This window comes from Aythya fuligula, chromosome 32 (assembly GCF_009819795.1).
Source record: "Aythya fuligula isolate bAytFul2 chromosome 32, bAytFul2.pri, whole genome shotgun sequence".
Classification (NCBI taxonomy): Eukaryota; Metazoa; Chordata; class Aves; order Anseriformes; family Anatidae; genus Aythya; species Aythya fuligula.
Genome location: NC_045590.1, coordinates 140 through 25,230, shown reverse-complemented (window position 1 = coordinate 25,230; position 25,091 = coordinate 140). Strand labels below are relative to the sequence as shown.

The 25,091-nt window shown below is 45.4% G+C and overlaps 1 pseudogene; it reads left to right on the top strand.

Annotated features, from left to right (window-relative positions):
- Positions 1 to 13,088: 13,088 nt before the first annotated feature.
- LOC116500194 lies at positions 13,089 to 24,854 on the top strand (annotated as a pseudogene).
- The last annotated feature ends 237 nt before the right edge of the window (positions 24,855 to 25,091 follow it).

Here is a 25,091-nt window from a genome sequence, read left to right as displayed (position 1 = left end):
GTCCTCCACACCCCCATGTACTTCTTCCTCCTCAACCTCGCCCTCCTTGACCTGGGCTCCATCTCCACCTCTATCCCGAAAGCCATGGCCAATTCCCTTTGGGGTACCAGGGCCATTTCCTATGCAGGATGTGCTGCTCAGATCTTTCTGCTAGTCTTTTTCAATACTGCAGAATTTTTTCTTCTCACTGTCATGGCCTATGACCGCTACATTGCAATCTGCAAGCCCCTGCACTACGGGAGCCTCCTGGACAGCAGAGCCTGTGCCACCATGGCAGCAGCTGCCTGGGGCAGTGGCTTTCTCCATGCTGTGATGCACACTGCCAATACCTTTTCACTGCCTCTCTGTAATGGCAATACCCTGGACCAGTTCTTCTGTGAAATTCCCAAGATCCTCAAGCTCTCCTGCTCAGACTCCTACCTAAGGGAAGTTCAAGTTCTTGCGGTTACTGCTTTTCTATTTGGGGTGTGCTTTATTTTCATTTTACTGTCCTACGTGCAGATCTTCAGGGCTGTGCTGAGGATCCCTTCGCAGCAGGGACGGCACAAAGCCTTTTCCACATGCCTCCCTCACCTGGCTGTGGTCTCCCTCTATCTCAGCACAACCATGTTTGCCCACCTGAAGCCCCCATCAATTTCCTCCCCTCCCCTGGATTTTGTTCTGGCATTTCTGTACTTGGTGGTGCCTCCAGCAGTGAATCCCCTCATCTACAGCATGAGGAACCAGGAACTCAAGAATGCCATGTGGAAACAGATGACTGGCAGGTTTTCTTGAGCAATATACTGCCTTCCTTCGTCTGTAAGTCACTCATAATGTTTCTTATGGTAGGCGAAGCCTGTCCGTCTAATGTAATTGTTTTGTTTGTTTGTTTGTTTGTTTGTTTTCCTGTTGTATCCTATCACATGTTGTCCAGAAAGAAATATAATTCTTCATTTTGCTTCTGTATGTAAAGCAATTAAAGTATCCTTTCGTCTTATATCCTTCCTGAGACCTTTTCTGTGACTGCAGTGGCAGTGCCCATGTGCAGAGTTGGAGGAGAAAGTAGCCGTAGCCCAGCAGTACGGCCAGGGAGCACTAACTCTGGTCCATCCAGAGCTGCTCTCCTGCCACTGCCACCCTCTCCTTCTGAGCCCTGCTGGTGGTGTAAGGCCCAGCTGCTCCTGTAGCTTGATGCCAGAGCTGCTGTGCGGCTGTGCTGAGACTGCAGGCAGGGACAGGCAGTCGGCACTTGGGTGACACAACTGGCCTCCAAAACAGCATTTCCCCCTGTGGGAGGCAGTCAGAGGCAGGGCCTTGTCCATGTGCAGGGGAGACACAGGAACAGACAACCTCTGCTGCTGCTGCCAGCAGGCACAGAGGAAGATGATTGAGCACAAAGGCCATCAACTATCCCCAGGGGTGGCATGAAGGCCAGTGGGGCAGACATTGTCTACAGGTCCCTTCATCCTGAGAGTAACATCCATGGGGCATCTGCCTGAATAGCACAGAATAGGCCAGGTGGAAAGCACTGTCAGAGACTGACTAATCCGAAGTGTAAGACCTAAATGCAGCTCTTGTGAAAGGCCTGGCCACTCCTGTATCTTAGTGCTAGTGCTGTTGTGTGGCCATGCAGCAACTGGAGGCCAAAGTGCAAGACCTGAATGCAGCTCTGGGATGTGCCTCCTTGAACCTCCAAGGACCCTGTGACCATTCCTCATGCCTCGGGGCATCTTAGAAGAGGGCAGAGCAGGGTGATTCTCCACAGGGCTGAGGTGCCTCCCAGCCTCTGGCAGTGGCTGCAGGAGCCAGGGGGACCCTGCAAGTGTTGCAGTACACTGCCTGTGTGTGTGTGCAAGGCAGGGACTCGTGTCTCTGACCAGCCCTGTGTGGATGAGCAGTGCACGAGGCCAGCTCAGGTATGGGGACCTCCCAGAGCCCTGACATTATTCTGGGTGGTTGGCCCCAGTGTTGCCTTGATATTTCTGTCACCCTTCTTGCACAGGATCATTGCAAGTATCCCTCTCTGCTATGTCATGCTACCCTGCCTTTCTGGACTGGTGGTGACAGCCAACCAGTGGCTGTTGGAGACAGCCAACATGGCTTCACTGAGGGCAGATCGTGCCCGTCAACTCTGGTGACCATCTCCAATGGGCTTACAGCACTGGTAGTACAACATCTGTTGGTACGTAGACAGTGTGATTGAGTGCAGTCTGAGTGAGTTTGCTGACGACGCGAAGCTGGGTGGTGCAGTTGACACGTGGCAGGGAAGGAATGCCATCCACAGGGGCCTTGACAGATTTGAGAGGGGTCTGACATTGACAAAAGCCAAATACAAGGTTCTGCAACCGGGTTGGGGCAATCCCAAGCACAAATGCAGGCTGGGTGGAGAATGGATAGAGAGCAGCTGTGAGGAGAAGGACGTAGGCATTTTGGTGGATGAGAAATTCCACATGTGCTGGCAATGTGTGCTTGCAGCCCAGAAAGCCATCCTGGGCTGCATCAAAGGGAGTTTGTCCACTAGGTCCAGGGAGCTGGTTCTATTTCTCTGCTCTGGTCCTATGAGACCCCACCTGGAGTACTGTGTACAGCACTTGGGCCCAAGCTCAAGGACATGGAAGTATGAGAATGAGTCTAGAAGAGGCCAAAAAGGGGATTGAAAGTCTGGGGCACCTTTTCAGTGAAGACAGGGTGAGAAAGCTGGTTCTCTTCAGCCTGGAGAGACCCTATAGCAGCCTTCCAGTACCTAAAGGAGGCCTACAGAAAAGCCGGGGAGAGACCTTTTGTCAGGGACTGTCATAATGAGATAAGGACTAATGTTTTGAAACTAAAACTAAAATGGTTGGCGGCCTGCTACAGCACTTGGATGTACGCAATTCGATGGAGCCGGATGGGATCCACCCGAGGGTACTGAGAGAACTGGTGGAGGAGCTGGCCAAACCCCTTCTGTGGGTAGCACAAGCACCTAGAAGGGTCATTCAAGTCTGCATCTGTAGGCATGCAGGCATCCCCCAGGGGACACAAATGCCAATGTGCAGGCATCTCCCCACAGCACTCCACCATCTCCCTGGAGACAAACATCTCACAAAGTCACACAAGCATCTCCCTGGAGCACCCAAAATCCTCCCTGGAGAAACAAATCTTTCTCCCTGATCATACAAACCTCTTCCTTGGGCACAAAAGGGACTCTGCATGTCTGCCTTGGGAGGTGCTTGGATGCTCTGGGGTGATGCTTGACTGCATCAGGATATGCTTGGGTTCCTATGGGTATCTTGGTTTCTCCAGTCAGATCTTGATTGGAGTGTGGTGGGGAGGCTGGTGGGTACTCCAATGGGGTGCTCGGGTGTTCCAGGGAAGTGATTTGTGCCACAGGGATATGCTTGGGTGACTTGGGGAGAACACTGGGATTGACTAAGGCAGAATCATGGGTGCTCCAGTCAGGTGTTGATATGCCCAGGCATTTGCTTATGTGCCCAGAGGAGATGCCTGAGCACCCTTGGAAATCCTTTTCTGCTCCTGTGGAATGCTTGAGACCTTAAAATATTCATTCTTGAGTGGCCTGCAGTGATGCTTGGCTGCTCCAGGGAGATGCCTGGAGCCTTCAGGGACATGCAAGGTGCCTTGGATTGGTCCTTGGCAAGGTCCAGAAACTTGCTGGGGACTGCACAGGAAATTCTAGGATCCCCTAGGGACATTTGTAGGTGTTCCAAGAAGTTACTTGAGTGTTCCGGGAAGATGCTTGGATGCCCTGGGAAGATGTTTGTGTGCTGCAGGAAGGTGCTTGGGAACCTGGCGGAGATGCTCCTGTGTCCTGGGAAGATATCTGATTGCTCCAAGGGAGATGTTTGAGTGTTGTGCAGAGATGCTTGGTCCCTCAAGAGAGGTGCTGGTTTCCCTTGGGAAGATGACTGGGTGCCTTGTGGAAATGCCATGCTACCCCAAGGAGGTCCTTGGTTCCTCCAGGAAGATTCTTGTCTACCCTTTGGATAAGCTTGGGTGCTCTGAAGAGATGCTTGAGTGCCCCAGAGACATGTGGTGTGTCAGGCTGAGGGGCTTCAGGAGTCCATGGAGGTTTGTGGGTGACTCAGGGACATCCTGGGCATCCCAGGGAGATGTGTGTCTTCTCCTGAGAGGTGCTTGATGGCTGTAGGGAGGTTCTTGGGAGTTCCAAGGATGTTCATGCATGCCCTATGGAGTTGCTGGGGTGCCCATGAGTGGTGCTTTTGTGCCCCATGGAGGTGTTCGCTTGCTTCAAGCTCAAGCAAATCCCTGTATCCCACAATCATCTCACCTAGGTACTGAGGCATTTCCAAGGGAACTCAAGCATCTCCAGAACATTTCAGTTCAGAGTGATTTTCTTTGTGCAAAGACTGTGAATTTTCATGGACATTCCTGGGCAGACTGAGGTTTTTAGTGGGCACGGTGCTTTGTACAAGACATGGAATAATCTTATTTAATGTCATTGGCCTAACAGTACCAGAAATATTTTTTAAAAAGTCAATAAAAATGCAAAGAAAACATCAAAACAATACAAACAAAGGCAAAGTTCTAAGACATTGATACATTGTTCTCCATGGGAAGCCGGTCCCTCTCCATTGCTCAGTGCCTGTGTGCAGACAGGTCTGTGGGGAAAAGGGACAGGAGTTGGTGCAAAGGAGCTGTAACATGCAGCTGCAGACCTGAATGGAGAAGTCTGATGGGAGGAGAAGTGCTGAAAGGCCCACGTGGCTCCTGAGAGAAACGGTGGGCTTGGGGAGGTGAGGAGCAAGGTTGCCCACAGAGTGTTTGGTCTCAAGGGACTGCTTTTCGAAGCTAACTAGGCCTCTTTAGGTGACCTTCTGGATCAATAGCAATGGCAGAGGTCAGGCAATTGAAATAAATCAATAAAGAATCTTACTCAAAGGGAAAACTCCCTTAGTACCAACTGCTCATTGAAATCTGCCTCATTCACCATCCTCCTGAAATCTCCTGAATTAGATGTACAAGCCCTGAAGCCTTGAAGGAACTGCTGGGCAGAAAGAGGGCACAAGAGCACTCTCTGCATTGTAATGAGCTGAAGTTTCTGGGAGTGTTAATTGGTCCCACTGGGGACCATTACCACCACTACTCCCCTATGGACTCGTTAGAGAAGAAAACAAGAGGCAGTGATGACAGACAAGCAAAGGCAAAGTAAAGGTGGCCCTGACGCTGAGGAAACCTTGATGTGTCTTATCAAAGCAAACACCAAGGCCCGACACCCAGCCTCTGGGAAGAGAGCTTCTGTCCCTCACACTGCTCTTCAAGGGGCAGTGGGATATGGGGGGTGTGATGGCAACTGAAGGACAACAGTACAACACCACTGCACCGGGCTGCAAGGAGGCCGCATGGTTCCAGTGCCAGAAGCACAACATGTCATGGGGTGCCATGTTGCCATAGGACTTGCTTTTCAAGGCCCAGGATAGTGTTCCGGGTGGTGGCATGAGGCACAGGGTATGTTTCCAGCCATCCGGTGGTTGCTTCCACCATTGTAAGTACATGGCACTTGCAGTTGCGAGTTTGAGGGAGTGTGATGTAATCAATCTGCCAGGCCTCTCCATATTTATATTTCAGCCATTGTCCTCCATACCAAAGAGGCTTTGACCGTTTGGCTTGCTTGATTGCAGCACATGTTTCACAGTCATGAATAACCTGTGCTATAGCGTCCATGGTCAGGTCCACCCCTCGATCACAAGCCCATCTGTATGTTGCATCTCTACCTTGATGGCCTGAGGTGTCATGGGCCCATCGGGCTATAAATAATTCACCTTTATGCTGCCAATCCAGGTCCACCTGAGCTACTTCAATCTTAGCAGCCTGATCCACCTGCTGGTTGTTTTGATGTTCTTCAGTAGCCCGATTCTTGGGCACACGAGCATCTATGTGGCGTACCTTTACAGCCAGGTTCCCCACCCAGGCAGCAATATCTTGCCACAATGCAGCAGCCCAGATGGGTTTGCTCCTGCGCTGCCAGTTGTTTTGCTCCCATTGCTGTAACCATCCCCACAGGGCATTTGCTACCATCCATGAATCGGTGTAGAGATAGAGAACTGGCCATTTTTCTCGTTCAGCAATGTCTAAAGCCAGCTGAATGGCCTTCACTTCTGCAAACTGACTCAATTCACCTTCTCCCTCAGCAGCTTCTGCAGCTCGTCGTGTTGGACTCCATACAGCAGCCTTCCATCTCCGATGCTTCCCCACAATACAACAGGACCCATCAGTGAACAGGGCATATTTCTTCTCAATCTCTGGTAACTGGTTGTACAGTGGGGCTTCTTCAGCACAACCCACCTCCTCCTCTGATGATGTCCCAAAGTATTTGCCTTCTGACCAATCCATAATCACTTCCAGTATTCCTGGGCGACTGGGGTTTCCTATTCGAGCCCGCTGAGTAATCGGTGCAACCCACTTGCTCCATGTAGCATCAGTTGCATGATGTGTAGAGGGGACCCTTCCTTTGAACATCCAGCCTAGTACCGGCAATTGGGGTGCTAGGAGGAGCTGCGCTTCAGTACCGACCACCTCCGAAGCTCCGATGGATCTCTCGTGCAGGTCCTTTGACTTTATTTTGTTTTATGGCAAAACCGGATTTCGGAAGGATTTGGACTATTTTCTTCCCTTTCTCGAGAACTTCCTTTGCTGTGTCACCCCACACAATAATGTCATCAATGTACTGCAGGTGTTCAGGAGCTTCCCCCTGCTCTAGCACAGACTGGATCAGCCCATGGCAAATGGTAGGGCTGTGTTTCCACCCCTGGGGCAGCCGATTCCAAGTATATTGGATTCCCCTCCAAGTGAAGGCAAATTGTGGCCTGCACTCTGCTGCTAGAGGGATGGAGAAAAATGCATTAGCGATATCAATTGTGGCGTACCACTTGGCTGCCTTCGATTCAAGTTCGTACTGAAGTTCCAGCATGTCCAGCACTGCAGCACTCAGTGGTGGCGTCACTTCGTTCAGGCCACGATAGTCCACTGTTAGTCTCCACTCACCATTAGACTTTCGCGCTGGCCATATGGGACTATTGAAAGGTGAATGAGTCTTGCTGATCACTCCTTGGCTCTCCAATTGATGAATTAGCTTATGGATGGGAATCAGGGAGTCTCGGTTAGTGCGATATTGCCACCGGTGCACAGTTGTGGTAGCGATTGGCACTTGCTGTTCTTCGACGCTCAGCAACCCCACAACAGAGGGGTCCTCTGAGAGACCAGGCAAGGTAGAGAATTGTTTAATGCCCTCTGTCTCTAAGGCAGCTATACCAAAAGCCCACTGGAACCCTTTTGGGTCCTTGAAATATCCTCTTCTAAGATAGTCTATTCCAAGGATACATGGAGCATCCGGGCCAGTCACAATGCGGTGCTTTTCCCACTCATTCCCAGTCAGACTCACTTCAGCCTCCAATACAGTTAACTGCTGGAATTCCCCCGTCACTCCATAAATACAGATGGGCTCTGGCCCTTTATAGCATAATGGCATTAGAGTACATTGGGCACTGTTGTCTACCAAAGCCTTATACTTCTGTGCGTCTGATGTGCCAGGCCATCGAATCCACACAGTCCAATAAACTCAATTGCCCCTTTCCTCCCCCTGGCTGGAGGCAGGGCCCACCTAATCCTGGTCAGAATCTTCTTCGTTTCTGTGTTTGAAGGACTGTCTGCTGGAAGTTGGAGCAGCAAACTTTTCAGAGAATCCCTTTTTCCTGATTGTTTTCTTTTGCAACTCACGTACCCGTGCCTCTAGGGTCGCGGTAGATTTTCCATCCCATTTTCTCATGTCCTCTCCATGGTCTCATAAGTAAAACCACAGGGTGGCACGGGGTGAGTACCCACCATATCGTCTTTCTTGTGTGGATGAACGCCTACCCCTGATAGCTGAGACGCTGCTTTGTACAGGTGCGGAGGAGAATAATTTCTCTTCAAGTTGGTGAACCTTTTTGGAAAGTTTCTCCCAAGTGTTCTCTTTTGGTCGGTGGACACTGGTTGGTTCAGGTGGGGAGGATGATAGATTCTCTTCAAGTTGGTGAACCTTTTCAGAAAGTTTCTCCACAGCTGAGACGCAGGCCTGTAAGGAAGAGGAGAGACTTTCTTCATACTGCCGGAGTTGTTTAGCCACTTCATCCACTGTGGGTTCCTCATCCTCTTTCCAGGCCATTATTGCCAATGAGCTGGCATATGATGATGGTGCACTCCGTACAAACTTCCGCCACATGGGTTGCGTACACCTGACTTCATCTGGATCTTTGGATGTTTGTCTGAGGTCTGGATCCTCATAAATCACTTCCCGTGCAGCTAATTCCCTCAGGTACTGGATTCCCTTCTCCATAGTGGTCCACTTGCCTGGTAGACGTAAAAGTTCTTCCTTGAAGGGATACCTTTCCCTCACAGCTGAGAGGAGACGCCTCCAGAGGCTGTGAGATTGTGCTCCATCTGCAATTGCTTTGTCAATGCCTGCGTCTCGAGCAAGGGATCCCAGTCGCTTGGCTTCCCTGCCGTCTAATTCCACACAATTGGCTCCAGAGTCCCAGCACCGGAGCAGCCAGGTGACAAGCTGCTCACCTATACAGCGACCAAAATCTTTTTGCACATCTCGTAACTCATGCTCGTTTAGGCTTCGGGTAGTTACTGTTGATTTTTTGGCATCCTCATCTTCCTCCTCCTGAATCCCTGATGGCCCAGAGTCATCGTCATCTCTATACCTAGATTTGGCAGAAGACTCTCTGCGTTCTAGACGACCTGAATCTCTATACCATTTTTTCACCTTCTCTACAGGGGCAGCTTGCACTGCTACAGCTCGTTTCTCTGACCCCATTACAGGGTCTGCTACAGGGGTTGGAATACCCTCTGCAGGGTCAACTTGCACTGCTACAGCTCGTTTCTCTGACACAGCCACAGGAGCTGGAGCGGCTGCAGGAACCGGAGCTGGAGCGGCTGCAGGAGCTGGGACTGGAGCAGCTACAGGAAATGGAACTGGAGCAGCTGCAGGAGCTGGAGCTGGAGCGGCTGCAGACTCCACCGTAGGGGTCACAGTGGCTGTTGGATCTGTCACAGGGCTTGGAGTGGCCGCAGGGTCTGTCACTAAGTTGATAGTAGTATCAATTGCAGCTCGATAGGCATGAGCCAGGCCCCAGCAAGTTACAATGATTTGTGTTACTTTGGAACTGCCAGAATCGTGACACCTTTTTTTCAAGCATTCTGCCAGTTTTTGAGGATTTTGCAGTTGTTCAGGGGTGAATTTCCAAAACACTGGGGGTGCCAACTGCTCTAGATGCCTGCCCATATCCTCCCATACTCCCTGCCACCCACAACTATACTGCCTCCGGGCAGATCTCCGGATGAGCTTCCTAAGTAGTTGTTTAACTTTAAGCAGAATCTGAAGCGCATTCAGGAGGCAGAACAACAAGACTATGCTGGTCTGAGTATCCCAAGGATATTCAATATCTTGGAGAGCTATTGTAATAAGCTCGGAGGATGAGGGTGGTGAAGGAGGAAGGGAGAGTGATCAAGTAAGAAAAAATATCTTCCCTTTTCCCCTCCACAGATTGACTCCCTAATGAAAAAAGGCAACAGATATAATTGCTAATAGTTTCCAAAATACAGTTTCCAAAGTATAGAGTCGAAGATCTTACTGAGTACAAATACCAGGTTAGAGTCATGGCCAGATATTTCATCATCTCATAAGCCACTGATACAACACACAGTACCATAATGGTCTGAAACCAGGGCCCGGAGAGGATAAACAACATGACAGAGAGCACATACGGAAAATAACGTGCTATAATACTCAATTTGGAAAACAGGCGCAGCAGAGTTGAGATTAAAGCAATCAGCATTATGACAAGTGACTATTAAGCAGGTCTAATACTTATACCAATTTTAGTTTAACACACTCTGGTCAGATCTGCCATTATCTCAACCTTTCGTGCCCCATGTTGGGCGCCAAAAAGACTGTCATGGTTTAACCCGGCCGGCAGCTAAACACCACGCAGCCGTTCGCTCACCCTCCCCCCTCCTTCTCTGGGACGGGGGAGAGAAATGGAAAGTGAAGCCCATGAGTTGAGATAAAGACAGTTTAATAAGACAGGAAAATAATAACAATAATAATAATAATAATAATAATAATAATAATAATAATAATAATAATAATAATAATAATAATAATAATAAAATGATGATAATAGTACTACTACTACTAATATGTACAAACAAGTGATGCACAATGCAATTGCTCACCACCCGCTGACCAATGCCCAGCCTAACCCCGAGCAGTCCGGCCCCCTCCCCCGGCTAGCCACCCCTATATATTGTTTAGCATGACGTCAGATGGTATGGAATACCCCTTTGGCTAGTTTGGGTCACCTGTCCTGGGTCTGTCCCCTCCCAGCTCTTACTGCACCCCCAGCCTGCCCATTGGCAGGACAGAGCAAGAAGCTGAGATGTCCTTGGTTTAGTATAAGCACTGCTCTGCAACAATTAAAACATTGGGGTGTTATCAGTACTCTTCTTATCCTAAGCCAAAACACAGCATTCCACCAGCTACTAGGAAGAAAATTAATTCTGTTCTAACTGAAACCAGGACAACAAGAAAGAGAGGAGGACATGATGCTTTTGATAGAAAGGAGCTGGGTTTTGGGTCAAAATCCGTCCCTTTTTCTATCCCAGAGACCCCCAAGGGCGTAGGACAGCAGCACTGCAGGGCAGCAAGAGATGCTGTGCATTTCTCTCGTCCCCCTGAGACAGCCACTGGGTGACGATGGTGCCAAGTGTCTGGAAAGAGACCTTGCTTTCTCAGGCCCAGGTGTCCAGCTGCACACCAAGGCCGTCCCTGGCTTCCAGGCGCAGTTGCCAGGCCCAAGGCCGAGCTCCCCTGCGAACCCCCAGCCCAGCAGACCTTGCTCCTGGCATTGTGGAGCAGCCATTTCACGGCAGCCTTTTCTCCTGGCAGTCAGTTTTGGTTTTGAATAGTTCTGAAATTGTATTACTTCTCCTAAGTAATTTGATAGTCTGTTCTATTTACATGAAATTCAAAAAATATTGTGAAGAATCTGCCATCAGTTTTACTGTGTGCCAGGCTGAGAGCCTTCCTGTACTTAAAGGTGTTATAAGTTGCCCCCTTAATTAATTTTCAGAGAGCATTGCATTAATAATAGAAAGGAATTTATTGAGTAAGCAACAGCAAGCAAAACAGCGCTGGGCGGCCGGGGAGTCTCGGCTCCGCCAACGGCACGCACCTCACCCCCGCCAGGGTCCCTTTTTATATCTTGGTAATTCCGGGATTACGCAGCACATCCTGGTATATTCTGCGACTGCGCACACTGTTGCTAGGGGGTCGTCTCTGTCCCTCTGGTGGTCGTGAAGATGAAGGCCGTAGTCTTCCTCAGCGTTGTGGTTCAACTTCTTTTTTTTATTTGGTCCTGTTGGCCCAGCGTGAGACAGGAAGGCAGGATGTTGATACACTAGTTTAGCAACTTATCAGGAGATGGTTACATGAACTTTGCAGCAGTGTCTTTGAACAAAAGAGGCAACTGAGATGCAGAAGGAGAGAAGGGGAGGGGGTTCTCTTTTTTGTTACATTAAGCAAAAGAATTTTCATAGTGTCTAGCCAAGTATTATACAGCTCCTTACTTCAGCAGGAAGCTTTTGCAACTCCTGCTCCTCAAACGGAACTCCTTGCTTTATAATACAAAAGGCAATGAACAAACATTTATTGTGTATTACAAAAGGCAACCTATGGGAAAGCTGGGGAGGGGGTCTTTATCAGGGCCTGGAGTGACAGGACATGGAGTAATAGCTTTACACTGAAAAGTTAGATTTCTGATATATGTTAGGAAGAAATTCTTTACTGATAGTACTTCACATCCAGCCACTCCAGCCCCTGGCATGTTCCCTGAAGTCCCTCCAGCCCCTGGCATGTTCCCTGCAGCCACTCCAAGCCTGGCACAGGCCCTACAGCTGGCTCCAGGGACGATCAGGCACCAGTACACACAAGGGGAAGGAATGCATGCAGAAGTCATCTCGTTTCGGAAGGGCAGAAAGTCCTCCCAAGAAGGGGAAGGAGCAAGAGGAAGGCAAGGCAGCCTACCCCAAGGTAGGGCCATCCCAGGGCACAGGAGGCTGTTGGAAAGGAGAGCAGAGAGAAAAGCAGCTGGAAGCAGGTGATCCCCATCCCTGGGCGAGCTGCGAGCCATGGGACAAGACTGCAGCTGTCCTCCAGGCGAGCACATTGTCAGCTGGCTGCTGCGCTGCTGGGATAGCAGCTGCAGGAGCCTGGCAGCAGAGGGCAGGGAAGCCAAGCAGCTGGGATCCTTCTCTGGGGAAGGGGGCACTGAGAAAGCGCTTGCAAACGGGGCACAAGCCCTCAGCCTCTGGAGGCGGCGCCTGTCAGTCGTGAAGGAAAGGGATCCCTTCAAGGAAGATGCTGTGGGCTTGCTGAGGCTCGAAGAACAGACGGTGCTGGCTGCTACCAGCGTGCTACAGCAGCGGCAAGACAGAGCCGTGGTGGTTTTCCTCAGCTGGGCAGCTGAGCTCCAGCACAAGCGCTCTCTCCCTGCCCCTCCTCCAACGCCAAGGGGAGAAAAGAGGCTGGCAAGGGCTCAAGGGCTGCCAGAAGGACAGGGAGATCACTCCACAAGGAGCGTCACGGGCAAAGCAGGCTCAGCACAGCCTGTTCCAGTCCAGCCCAGGGGGCCTGCTCCTGTGGGGGCTCTCCACAGGCCGTGGCCTCCTCCAGGCCACAGCCACCTGCTCCACCGGGGGCTCCTCCACCCACAGGGGGGCTGCAGCGTGGAGATCTGCTCCACGGGGGACCCATGGGCTGCAGGGGGACAGCCTGCTCCACCAGGGGCCTCTCCCTGCACAGGCCGCAGGGGAACTGCTGCTGTGAGCCTGGAGCACCTCCTGCCTCCTGCTGCATGGACCTTGGGGGCTGCACAGAGCTTTCTCACTCCTCCCTGAGCCAGACGCTGCTGGGCAGCAGCTTTTGTTCCCTTTCTTAGATGCAAGATCCCTTCTTAAATTCAGTCCAGCCAAGTAGGAAAAGTAAATGTGGACAGCTGTATCTTGGCAAAGAAGATAGTAGGGAGCAAGGAGGTTTAGCAGTCAAGATGGAAGGTGATGCCATGAGGCTTAGAGGCTAGTAATGTTCTAGTGAAACCCAGCCTTCCTAAAGAAACCTGCCTGACTACTTCATGTGAATATCATACACTGTCCAGCTCTTTCCTAACATAGAAACGGTGCTGACTGCTTCTTCAGAGTAACAGAAGTTAGTGATACGACTGAAATAGTTGTGGTTCAGATGTAGATCTGATTTCTCCTAAGCATGCTGAATTCACAGCTGTTGATCCTCCAGAGGAGGCTTTGCAATTGCACACTTGGAGAATAGGTAAATTTTCCGCTGTTGTTCTCCTCTCCTCTTGTTTTTTTTTTTTTTTTTTTTTTTTTTTTTTCCTAGCAGCATAGACTTAAGACTCTGAAGAAACAGGCTGCTTTTTTTCGTTTCCAACACTGGCTGTTCCTCCTGAGCCCCGCCTTCTATTTTTGCAGTCATAGGACATGTGAATGTAAATTCGTGGGAGAGAGGTAGAAAACTGTTTCAACTGGTGTTTTTTCGGCTATGTGGGGAGAACAAATAGAGTGGTTTTGAATATTTTGGCTCTTATTCAGAGCGGCATGTGGAGGGAGACAGATGCGTTTGCTTTTTTAGTGCAATGGCTTCAGAAGCAAGAGGGGAAAAAGCACTTTCTCTAGGAGCTGGAGAAGGTGTCCTAATCACAGGTGAGGTTTCTAAATGGCATATCTTTGCGAGGGTTCCTTTAGTCCGGAGGTTTTTGTTTGTTTGTTCGATGTTGGAAGATTTTACTCGTAATATTCACGTCCTTCAGCAGAAGTCAGAAATGTGATTTTATTTTGTGCAGTGTCGCGGACCCTCCGAAATCTCCTGGGAACGACGAATACCTCGCACAGTACCAATGTGATGACGGTGGAGACAAGGAGAAAGCAAGAAGATCAAAAGAACGTGACCTCATTTCAAAAGAAACCGTTTTGTACGGCAAAGAGTCTTGTGAGCCTGGTGAGAAATTGCGGCAAACTTCCTCTCTCAAGTCTGACACTGAATGTAGCTCTAAAAACCTTTCCTCCTCAGCTGTTACAGAGAGATGCCAAGATACAAAGGACGAGACTAAAACCACTGAGAAAAAGCATTACCGAAGCAAGAGGGAACATGCTCCTAGTGAAGAGAAGGAGACTCAAAAAGCAGATCCTTCGAGCAAGAGAAGGATAAAGTTGAATACAAAGAATACAAACTTGAGCTCCTGATTGGCTTCATGCTGAACTCTGTGCTGTTCTTGTCCTAATCTTGGTCTCTCCATAGATAATATGGTTTAAATCCAAATAGAATCAGTGCGATGAGGAAGATCTCACTGCAACAAATTCAACATCTAAAATCAAAGTTGACATTTTCCGTGATTTTCTTCCTGAGCAGAAGTGTGCGGTACTCCTTTTATATTAACGTAGAGATTATTTCAAACAGTCTTGAAGTGCTTGATGACTTAACAGTCTGCAGATTTATTATCAAATCAAAAAAAACCCGACTTGGTAGACTATTTTTTTCCCAGTTTTGAATGACCACTAGGAAGAAGGTTATTCCGGCATCAAGAAAGTCATGTGGAATGTAACAAAATGTACTGAACCAGTAAGTAAAACTTATATTTTTCTATTAGTTCCATTGTTTCAACTCTTCAGACTGCTTATGGATGGCATAGATAACAGAGGGGAGATCGTGGTAATCGGAGCTACCAACAGACTGGATTCTGTAGATCCTGCTTTACAAAGACCAGGACACTTTGGCAGAAAGTTCCTCTTCAACTTGCCAAATAAAGAGGTGAGAACTTAAATTCAACGTTAGTGCTACCATGGCAAAGTCCAACTTTATAGGAAAAAAAATAATTGACAACTTGAACAAACGAGTGATATGTGGAGACACTGCGTTGTTCCATGGAGGGCAAATCTGGTACTGGATATATATGGTCAGGATGATACCACCAAGTAGTTAGTTCTATAATCAAACCTTTCATTCCCCAAGTTGTACCTGTTTGCTTAATTATTTAGTCCACTTGGGCTGCTTTTCATCATGAAGTTGTGTTTTTGGTCTCAATCCTTCACTTATGAATGAATAGGGGACGTGTCTGCATTTGATTGTGCCCCGGATCAGTGGTAGTAGTTTGAGTCATAATTCTTTTCTTCTTTATAGTAATTGTAGCAATTTGAAGCATTGTGCCAGAAGTGCTTTCTGTGAATTTACTGACTGAAAAGCAAATGTGATGAAGTAATGAGACTATCCCAATGAAAGCTTGCTAAGTTTTAGAGAAGTTTTTTGGACAACAAAGAAATGTTTCTGGATAAATTTTTCATTGCAGTATTTTCCTCTGGGTCCTTAGGTCTCGTAGTTTGGAAACTTGTTATTGAAGCTATAAATGCCTTTTCTTTCATTGTAGGTTCCTAGAAAAAGTTCAGTATAACAAATAAGAAATATTCAATTTTCTGGTTGACAATGCAGAGTATATATTAAATAACTGTAAAATACTTGAAAGTTGAGCAAGTAAGAGAAGCGTATTAATAGATGAGGGGTTTTGAGGGAGGACTGTTTTGTTTGTTTATTGGTTTGCTTTTTGGTTTGTTTGTTTCTTGTTGGTATTTTTAAGGAAAACTTGGGACAAGCTAAAATGCAATGATTTTGCTTCCAGGCTAGAAAAGAAATTTTCAAGATTCATACTCTTGACTGGACCCCTCAGCCACCGGACATGTTGCTTGATGAACTAGCTGAGACATGCATTGGTAAGACTGAAACCAAAATGGATTCTTGCTTGTGACCAAGTTGTAAAGAACCTTAGCTTGTACCAGGCAGTACCCATGCTCTTGTGCCTTGCTGCACAACTAGTCAACGAGGCAGCTGGCACGCCTTCATAGCAATCAGAGTGAGATGCTTTCATCTGTTTACTCTTTGTTGTCGTTCCTCTTGTTGTCTGAGAACGTTAAATGGTTCTGGGGCATCTTCCTCAAGAGTATAGTTTTTGATGAGGAGTCTGCTTCAGCTGCATAAGCGCAGGATATCAGGCAGTGAGCAACATGAAACTTCCCTGCAGAGCGGTAGCACTTTGAATTCCCTGTTAAGCTGTTTGGTTTTGGCATTACAAATTCTTTAAATGTTGCATGTTGTAAACCTGGGCCTTGACTGATGTAACGTTTGATTTTTGTTTGTTAGGATACTGTGGTGCAGATATCAAATCCCTCTGTACTGAAGCTGCTCTGTGCTCTCTGCGCCGATGCTATCCTCAGATTTATGCAAGTAGGGAGAAGTTGCTACTAGACGTTAATTCTATTAAAATAAAAGCAAAGGACTTTTTCATGGCTATGAAGAAGGTTGTTCCAGCTTCAAACAGGATCGAGGCTTCACCCGTACAAGCACTATCACCCATTTTCAAGCCACTTTTTAAAAGATCAGTAGAGAATATTTTACAAGTTGTGCAGAAGATCTTCCCGCATGCACAGCTTGCGCTAAAGGAGGACCGACAGCAAGGTATAACCACAGCATCCACTTCTTTATAATTCTGCTAAAGCAAAAACTTGTGGTTTGTGCAATCAACTTAAACCTTTCAGACATAATGGTGGTAGAATTTTATTATTTGCATGTGCATGTCTTTTTTTTGGGCAAGTCTGGAATATAACGCATAGGTCTTATTGTGGATTCGAAACTGAAATGCCAAATGGAAGCTCTGAATGAGTCAATACACAGTAAAGGACGATGCGTTCTCTACTGCAGCATCCTGCTTCTGACGGCTGCTAAGATAATTAGCATTTGTAGAGGTTGACTTGAGGTTTGAAGTATAAGGCACCTATTTTTCTTTAAAAAATCAAAACTCAGATCTTTGGAGGGGAAGCATTTCTAGGTCAATGTTTCTAATTCCTTTCTGAAGAATGTCAGGACCAGGATACAAGTATAACTGGTCTAAGCTAAATATTGTTTTAGCTATCATCCTTTTTAACCAGTCTCCTAATTTAAACGTTTGTGGATCGTACTATACACGTGCACATGAGATCAATTAGCATTGATATTTACTAGATGAACGGAATTCTGTGGCCATCACATCCTTTATCCCCGTGCTTTCATTGTGGGAACCTCCTCCAGAAAGAAATGGTCTTGTTTTTATTTTTTTTTTTAGCTATTAAGCAACTGCAGAAATTGTTCGTAATCTCCTTTATTCTAAGGGGGAGAAAAAAAATCACCAAGAGTAGCGTACCTTATACGTACACATCAGTGGGACTTAGTACAGCTTTGTAGGGCCTTGTGCCATCTCCTTAGATCTGTGGTGGGATGAACTCTAGGAAATAGCTTTCAGTGTGTGCAAAGAGACAAAGGCTATTCAGGAAAGCTAACAAACCTCTTTTGCCTTTCAGAGCATTTCAATCCTATTTTACAAGATGATATGTTTGACAGTGATGACGATGCATCCTTGGTTTCTGGAGATGAATTAAAAGATGGAATGCCTGACAGACCAGAGAAAAAACGCCTCTGTTTCAGCAGGTAAAGAAAGATAGATCCCTGTTACGTTTAAATTCTCAGGTCTGTTGAGTCTTTGTAAACAGTTCCAGCTGTTAAAAGTGCGAGGGGTGGTAGACGAAGGGGTAACATCAAGTTTGTGTGTTGAAGGGGTGCTTGGTATTCACAAGAAGAAAGGGTGGAGGGACTAAAGTTGTAATGAAGTTGCTCTGAATGACCAAATTGAAAAGCCCAGGCTTCTCTTCCTAAGCCAAAGTGATCCGTAGACTACCAGAACACGTTGACTTAATCCATGGCATTCTTTGAAAGACTCAAGACCACATAAATGTCCTGTCCGTCCTTTTAGCTAAAAATACCCCAACTTTATGGGTTTGTGTTGCCACCTTTTGCCCTTCTGTTTTCCAGGATTGTTAAACCAGTAGTGAATTATGTAGCAGAAAGAAAACTGAGAAATGGCTTGATAAAACACCTTGAGAAAAATTTGAATGGTGTCTTTATTTGTTAAGCCACCAAGTTGTGTTAATCTTGTGATATTTTAATATGGAAGTCATGCAAGTCCACAGTTAGATCATGTTGTCACAACTGGATCAGTTATTTTTCTCAGTTTCTATTGCTGTGCTGTCCAGAAGATTTTCTGTGCTTTAGAGCAAGGCTAAGTCTCTAGCATCTTTGATTTAAGCCAGCAAAGGTACAGCCTGATTGTAGTGGGGAAACAAATGCTCCTCAGAAATTTATTTCCTAGTAGTAAAGCAAGATTGCAGGGATATTAATTTGCAGTCTTGGTTTAGTAAAGAATAGGAAACACAAGGGAAGAAGATGAAACAAAGGGAAGAAGATGAAACAATTGGAATGACTGAATAACTTAACTGGAAATCTTACATGTATTTAATGTACTGCTGCCATTTGGATTATTTGGGGAGGGAAAAGAAAGTCTATAGGAAAATTACTTGGAACATCTGTGTGTCTATTCAGCACCTCATTTATAAACTTTTTTTCTTAACTCTTGTTCTAGGAGTGCTTTCTGCGAACCAACATCATGCCGGCCCCGTCTGCTAATAGTAGGAAAAGAAGGGTACGGCCAGGTTTCTTACGTGGCACCCGCGGTGTTGCACGCTTTGGAGAAGTTTCCCGTTCACACCCTGGACCTTTCTGTTCTGCTTACAAACGTTGCACCGCCAGAAGAAATCTGCGGACAGGTACCTTTTTTTCTTTTTCTTCTCATCGGATTCACTGACTGTATGTAAAGGATCAATCGAGTTGCAAGTAAGGTGAGCAAAATTAATTGGTAATGGAGGTGGCCTTGTTTTAATGTGCTGGGATGTTTGCTTCTGTCTGAAAATCCCCCTTTCTTTTAGACAGCACCACAAACAATCTGGATGTTGTACATGTCCACATTTTCCGTACCGAGTTTTACAGTGAGGCTGTTGCTAGCAGCTCAGGAAGCTGGGCGGTGTTGCTAATAAACATCTCTTTGTGGAAAGAAATGCTGCTCATGTCACTGGGATCCAGAAAGTAGTTCTCATTGCCTCCTAAGACTGTGTGCTCCCAGTAGATGGCTCTGTATCAGACTGCACATCGGCTACTTTTTGTAGCCTTCTTTTAAATTATATTAGTAAGGCAACCAAGGTTTGGGGCTTCTGTTTATTTTGTTTTCACACGGACATACACAACTTGTGCTGTTGCAGTATGTGCAACAAAAGCATTAACAGTCACAAAACACTTCATTTGCACGCTGATGTGGTTTTAACTAGAAAAAATGAACAGATTTGGTGTTTTTACTTTTAGGCAGGAAATCCATTTTCTTGTTTGGCATCACTACCTTAAAATATTTTTACCTTTAGTGGAAACGTTTGAGAGCCATACAGGTAAGGACAGACATGTTCCACGACTGAATACTGATGTGTCCCTTAAGAGGGACATTTCCTTTCTTTGTTATGCGATGATTGTGGCTGTGGCCATATAGCTACGGTGTCTAGCCACTGCCTGAATATATCCTTCCCATCTTCTGACTAGAGTTCTCCGAATACTGATAATCTGAAAGGGTGCACAGAGAAATTCCTTATGTGAAAGGATGCTTGCCACTCTGTTCGCGTAGTTTCATTTCATGGGGCAGTCAGATGGCTATGTAGCTATGTATTAACAGGTTCTTGTACGTGTTTTAGTTTTCTTACCCAAGCTTTCCTTTTCACTAGCTGATCCGAAATGCTCAGAAGACAGCACCAAGCATAATTTATATCCCAGATATCCATTTATGGTGGGACAACGTTGGACCTGCCTTGAAACTTACTTTTCTAACTCTACTATGTAACATTCCAGCATTTCCGCCAATTTTGCGGCTTGCTCCGTCTGATGTACGTCACTCAGATCTCCCAGAAGAGGTATTTGTCAATACTTTCCTTACTATTTCTTCAGTGTCTTGTAATTTATGAATGCTTTCAGCATCAAAATGCTGTGCTTTGTTAAATGCATACTGTTATTACTCAGGCACCCTAACAAATCACTTAAAATTTGCTTAGAGAAAAAGCATACTGTGAAAGCATCTGCTTAAGGTTTTTTCTGAGTCAAGCAAGTGACTTTTACCCCTTTCTCATGCATGCAAATAATAAGTTAATACAATAATTCCGGTGGCTACAAAGTGGTTCAGTCAAGAATATGCAGTGCTTGAAATGACAAGAGGATGTCTTTACTGAAGAGATTTCTTCTGACAGTCTGCCATTCCATGCTATGTTGGGTAAACAGCTAATAATGCAATTTAGTAGAGAATTGAAACACTTTGATTAAAAAATAAATAATTAAATCAGTTTCTTTCTTCATATAGGCCAAAGCTTTCCAAGCTGGAAAGCTAAGTTCCAATTTCTGCTAAAGTAACTTTGGAATCGAATTCTAGTTGTATTCCTAAATAAACTGTAGTAAAAGTACGTGCAGAACTTCATTGACTTCTGAGAGTTTACATTAAGGGAAGGTGCCCAAAACAGGACCACGCTGTTCTCATTCTGATGATTTGGTCTCAGTCACTGGGGGAAGAGAACGGGTCTTACCTAAACGTGTTTATTATCAACTGCTTTGAAAGTGCTTGAGTTCCCACAGAAGTTTTGGTACAGGTTGTAAATTCCTTCTAAAATAAGTAGTGAAATTCCTTACCTACCTTTTAATACTAGAACTTGGACATGGAGGAAGACGTAGAGGTACTAGCTACTTCAGACACCTTTTGGTAGAGAAAAACTCAGCAAAAAGCCCTCACTTGTCTGCTGAAGCCTTTCTCTTCCCTCTATAGCCATAAAGGTTCTAAGTAAAGGCTGCAGCAAGGCAAGTAAATACAAAGGAGGCGCTGTTGGATGTGGTGAAAGCCATTACTTTATCAGTGTAGCGTACAATCCCTTCAGCGAGCTTTAATTCTACAGGTGATTCTTAAAGGTGATATTTGAATTTGCCGTGCCAGCCTGTGAAAATGTAGCCTTTTAAGGCCAGGAAGATAACTTTTTTCAGTTTGTGTTCTTCAGGTTATTATTAATTTGAAAAGGTACTCGTCCTTTTGGAATAGAAGATGAGTTTTTGTGGCCTTAAATCTGAAATGTCTCTCCTCCTTCTGCTTTAGATCCAAAAATTATTTAATACGGAATTTGGAGAAGTGTGCAATATTGAGTTGCCTGGTAGGGCAGAGAGAGCAGCTTCTTTTGAGGACCTAATTCTAAATGAAGTGGCTAAGCCTCCTGTAAAGAAAAGAGGTGAGGAGGATATGAGAAGTACATCTAAAACTTTCCTATCGAAGTTACTAGCTCGTTGGGCTTTGCTTTGGTGGTCATTTTCTGTCAGTAATTTGTCATATGCTTGTATTTGAGTACTGAAAATGGCTAATTTTTCCTGATTAATTGAAGTTGATCGGGCATTGGGAGTCCCGCCTGTAGCACCACCAGCTGAGCCTCAGAAGCCACAAGAGGAAGAAGTAGGGATGCTGGAGGAGGAAGAGAAGGATACCTTGCGTGACCTTAGAATTTTCTTGAGGGACGTTACTCACAGACTTGCCACTGACAGACGTTTCAGGGAATTTGCAAAGCCCGTTGACCCACAGAAGGTAAAGTAGTGCTGATCTGTGTGTGTCTGTAACTTCTCAGTGTTCGTACTTCTCAGCGTTTTGGGGAAGGTTCAACTTTGTTTTTAGGGCTGCACTATTAGGATTTTGCAAGAAGCAGAGGCAGTGCTTTTACTTCTGCTGACTCTCAAATGTCTCTTTTGGGATTATTCGCTGAAAGCCCTGGTTTCATTCTAAAAAGCCAGTCCAAATGCCAACACAGTTTGCTCGTGAAAAGGCTTTGATATGTAGGCGTGTCACAGCACTGAAAAGCACAGAGATCTTTCCTTCTAATTACAAACAGTATTTACAGGACTACTTTAATGAAGTCTGAAGCCCTTTCTTGGACTGTCAGTTCCTGTGGGAACAGGAATAGGAGCAGCAGTTTGTAAAAATAAGTTTTGAGATCCTGTTCTCTGTTTCATTTGGAACTCCTCAATAGGAATCAACCATAAGTGCAGTGTGTTTTCTTTTTCCTCCAATTGGCTGCTTAGATGCCTTTTTCTCCTTAATTTATGAGATAAGCCTAAACTAGGGGCGTATATTTGAAAGACAGATGTAACTTGAATATACCTGCGGATCAGCAAATTCCTCTTCATGTGGGCATCCACTGGCTTTTCTTCCCCTTTTCTCCTAGGTTCTAGAGCTGTGAAAAATCTAGAGAGATACATATGTCCTCATCTGAACTAGTCATTAGTCTCCTCTTCTGGTCTGAGGGAAGAAATCAGCACCTCAGGGCCCAGTTATCTCATTCTAAAGTAGATGCCTGCAATAGGTACTTCACAGGTGCAATTCATGCACCTTTTCCTCAATGTCGACAACAAAGAGAATGCTGGATGGCTTGCTCAGCTTTCACTGTTGTGATTTTCTGAAGCAAAGTGAAATGAATCTCCCACCCTCAGTGTTTCTTCTCTACCATGCACGTGCTTCTGACCTCCCTACTTCTTGTTGTCCTCTCCTAGCAGCTCTAATGCCAGTTGAAAGAGCCCTTCCATTTTTGAGAAGCAAACTGGTTAATTTCAGCATCTTCTGATGCATCGCAAATGTTGAGAGTTTTTAGGAAGTCGTTTATTTAAAGTTTTCAGAATAATTTTGGTAGACAGTGTGCAAGGTTAAGAAAACCTCTGAATGCTTGTATTTGATCTGCAGGTACCTGACTGCCACAAGGATTAAAGAGCCGATGGATCTTTCAACAGTTCTGACTCAAATTGACTCGCGCCAGTACCTCGCTGCAGGAGACTAGCTGAAGGACATCGATCTAATCTGTAACAATGCCTTAGAGTACTACCCGGATCAAAGATCTACAGGTGAGGATGTGCTTTTTAGCCCTAGTTTAAAAAATCTGTCAAACGTATAGATGGAGAAATGCTGTGTGCGGACAATAGACTTCGGATGGATTAGATGATTTTGGACGTCCACATTGCAAATATTTTATCATTTTGCTACTTGGGCATGGAATTGTGATATAAGTGTTCCCAAGGGACTAGTGCTTTTGTTTTAATTAACTTCGATGTTGTTATGCTGAAATATTCACTGAGAGAACCTTTCGGAACCAACCTATGAAGAAAGCAATTTTTTTCTGTGATCAAAACAGTTTCATTGGTTGGTAGACAACATTCAGTTAAAGTCTGTAAAATTTCAGATCGTCACAGCGCCTATGTTTTGCAAGACACTGCATATTCAATGGTGAGGAACGAAACGGATACAGAGTTTGGACGACTTTGTGAACAAATTAAAGAATCTCGTGAGAAAAGAGGTACGTGCTTTAACGCTAAGGATTTGAAGACTTGTCTCTGCATTTGTAACTGAAAATGCACGACGAAGATCTTTGGTATCTATTCTTTCTTGCAAGGTCGCACCTCTGCAGCGTGTGCTCCATGCGACAGCTCCAAGTCACCACAGCAGAACCCTGCTACTGAAGACGAGAAACCAGATGAAGAGAGTAATGAAAATGAGGAGGTGCCAGCGGCACCTGTAGATGCCAGTACACCCATTTCTAATGGCAAGTTGCATTTTATTCAGCTGCTCTTGTCGTTATACCTTCTCAGTTCTTGAGGTGCAACAGGTGTCTCTGATGCCTGGCTCTTTATGGCAGAGGTCTTTTGTTTTCAAATTGACTTCCAATGGGAAGAGAGAAATCCAGAGGTCATTCATTCAATATAGTAATGAATTAAAGTTCAAAGAAAGTTGGCTTTACAATATAAAAAACAAAACAAAACAAAAAACAACTTTGATGGCCCAATTGACATTTAATCGCCCCTAAATTGCTAATTTTGAGGTAAAAAATGTTGTGGATGGCAGTTTCTGAATACTTTACTAGTTTTTAATTATGCAAAATGGTATTTTTACCCCCACTCCACCCCTCCCTTCCCCAAATGCTAAAATCTTAGCTACCTCATACTGCGATTTCCAGTTGAAGGAGGGAAGTCTAACTAGTGAGAGTGGGAATTTTGCCATGGACTCCACCCATATCCTTTTGCAATACTCTATGAATACTACGAATGTTGGGCAAAATCACAAAGTTTGTTTTTTCACAAAAGGTTAACGAATCAGGAAGCATACGAGGTATAAGTCTTCACGTTTTTTTCCTTTGAATATTCCCTTAAAATTGTCTCATTAATTAATCTCTTCCAAACATGTATTCAGCTTTGAAGTCTTCAGCTTGATACCAGAGTCGAAGGAGAGCTTATTTCCAGAGGCTTTTATGATGTTCATCTGTATTAGTTCATGTAGTAAGACAGTGACTTTATCAAATAACCTCACGTTGTATTAATACTGCCCATCCAAAGTAAGAATCCTCAGCATGTAAAATCCTGAAAGTGACTGTTTAGTGAATGAATTCCATAGCTCTGTGTGTGGTTTGTTTGCTTGTTTTAATCTTAATAGCAAACTTACCCCATTAACTTTCAACTCTTTTCTCAGCATATGTAGGGATATAGGCAGTGGTAGCTCAGTTCCTTTGTTTTCCTTGTCAGTCAAGTAAGATGAAGATAATGGATTTTGAAGAAAGAATTCTTTTGGTTATGTTTTGGATTATTTTTTTATGCTGTCTCTTTGTAGGTGCGTCAGAAAGAAAGCGCAGAAGGAACAACTGTGCGCATGCTGCAGCAAAGAGAAGAAGGAGTTCTCAATTTGATAAAGAGAACAGAGTACCAACAGATGACCAAAATGATAGTGATGAAGAAGAGTTTGTGGACAAACATGTTTCTGACATATGTCAAGTTAAACTTAACACTGAAAAGGAAAGTGCTAAGCTTTGTGGATATTCCCCATCAAGATGGGGAACTATAACTATTGAAAATCCAAGTTCAAATGTTAAGGGAGAAGTCCAACAGATCCTTTAGCACCTTATTCTTGCTGAGGAGGATTGCACTATTTATTAGCTTTAGCCTTCAATTTCACTCTATTTTTTCTGTTACAGCTCTCAAAAATCATCACACAGTTTATTCCGTAATGATGTTGCTCCTCTAATTGTGCAAGCCA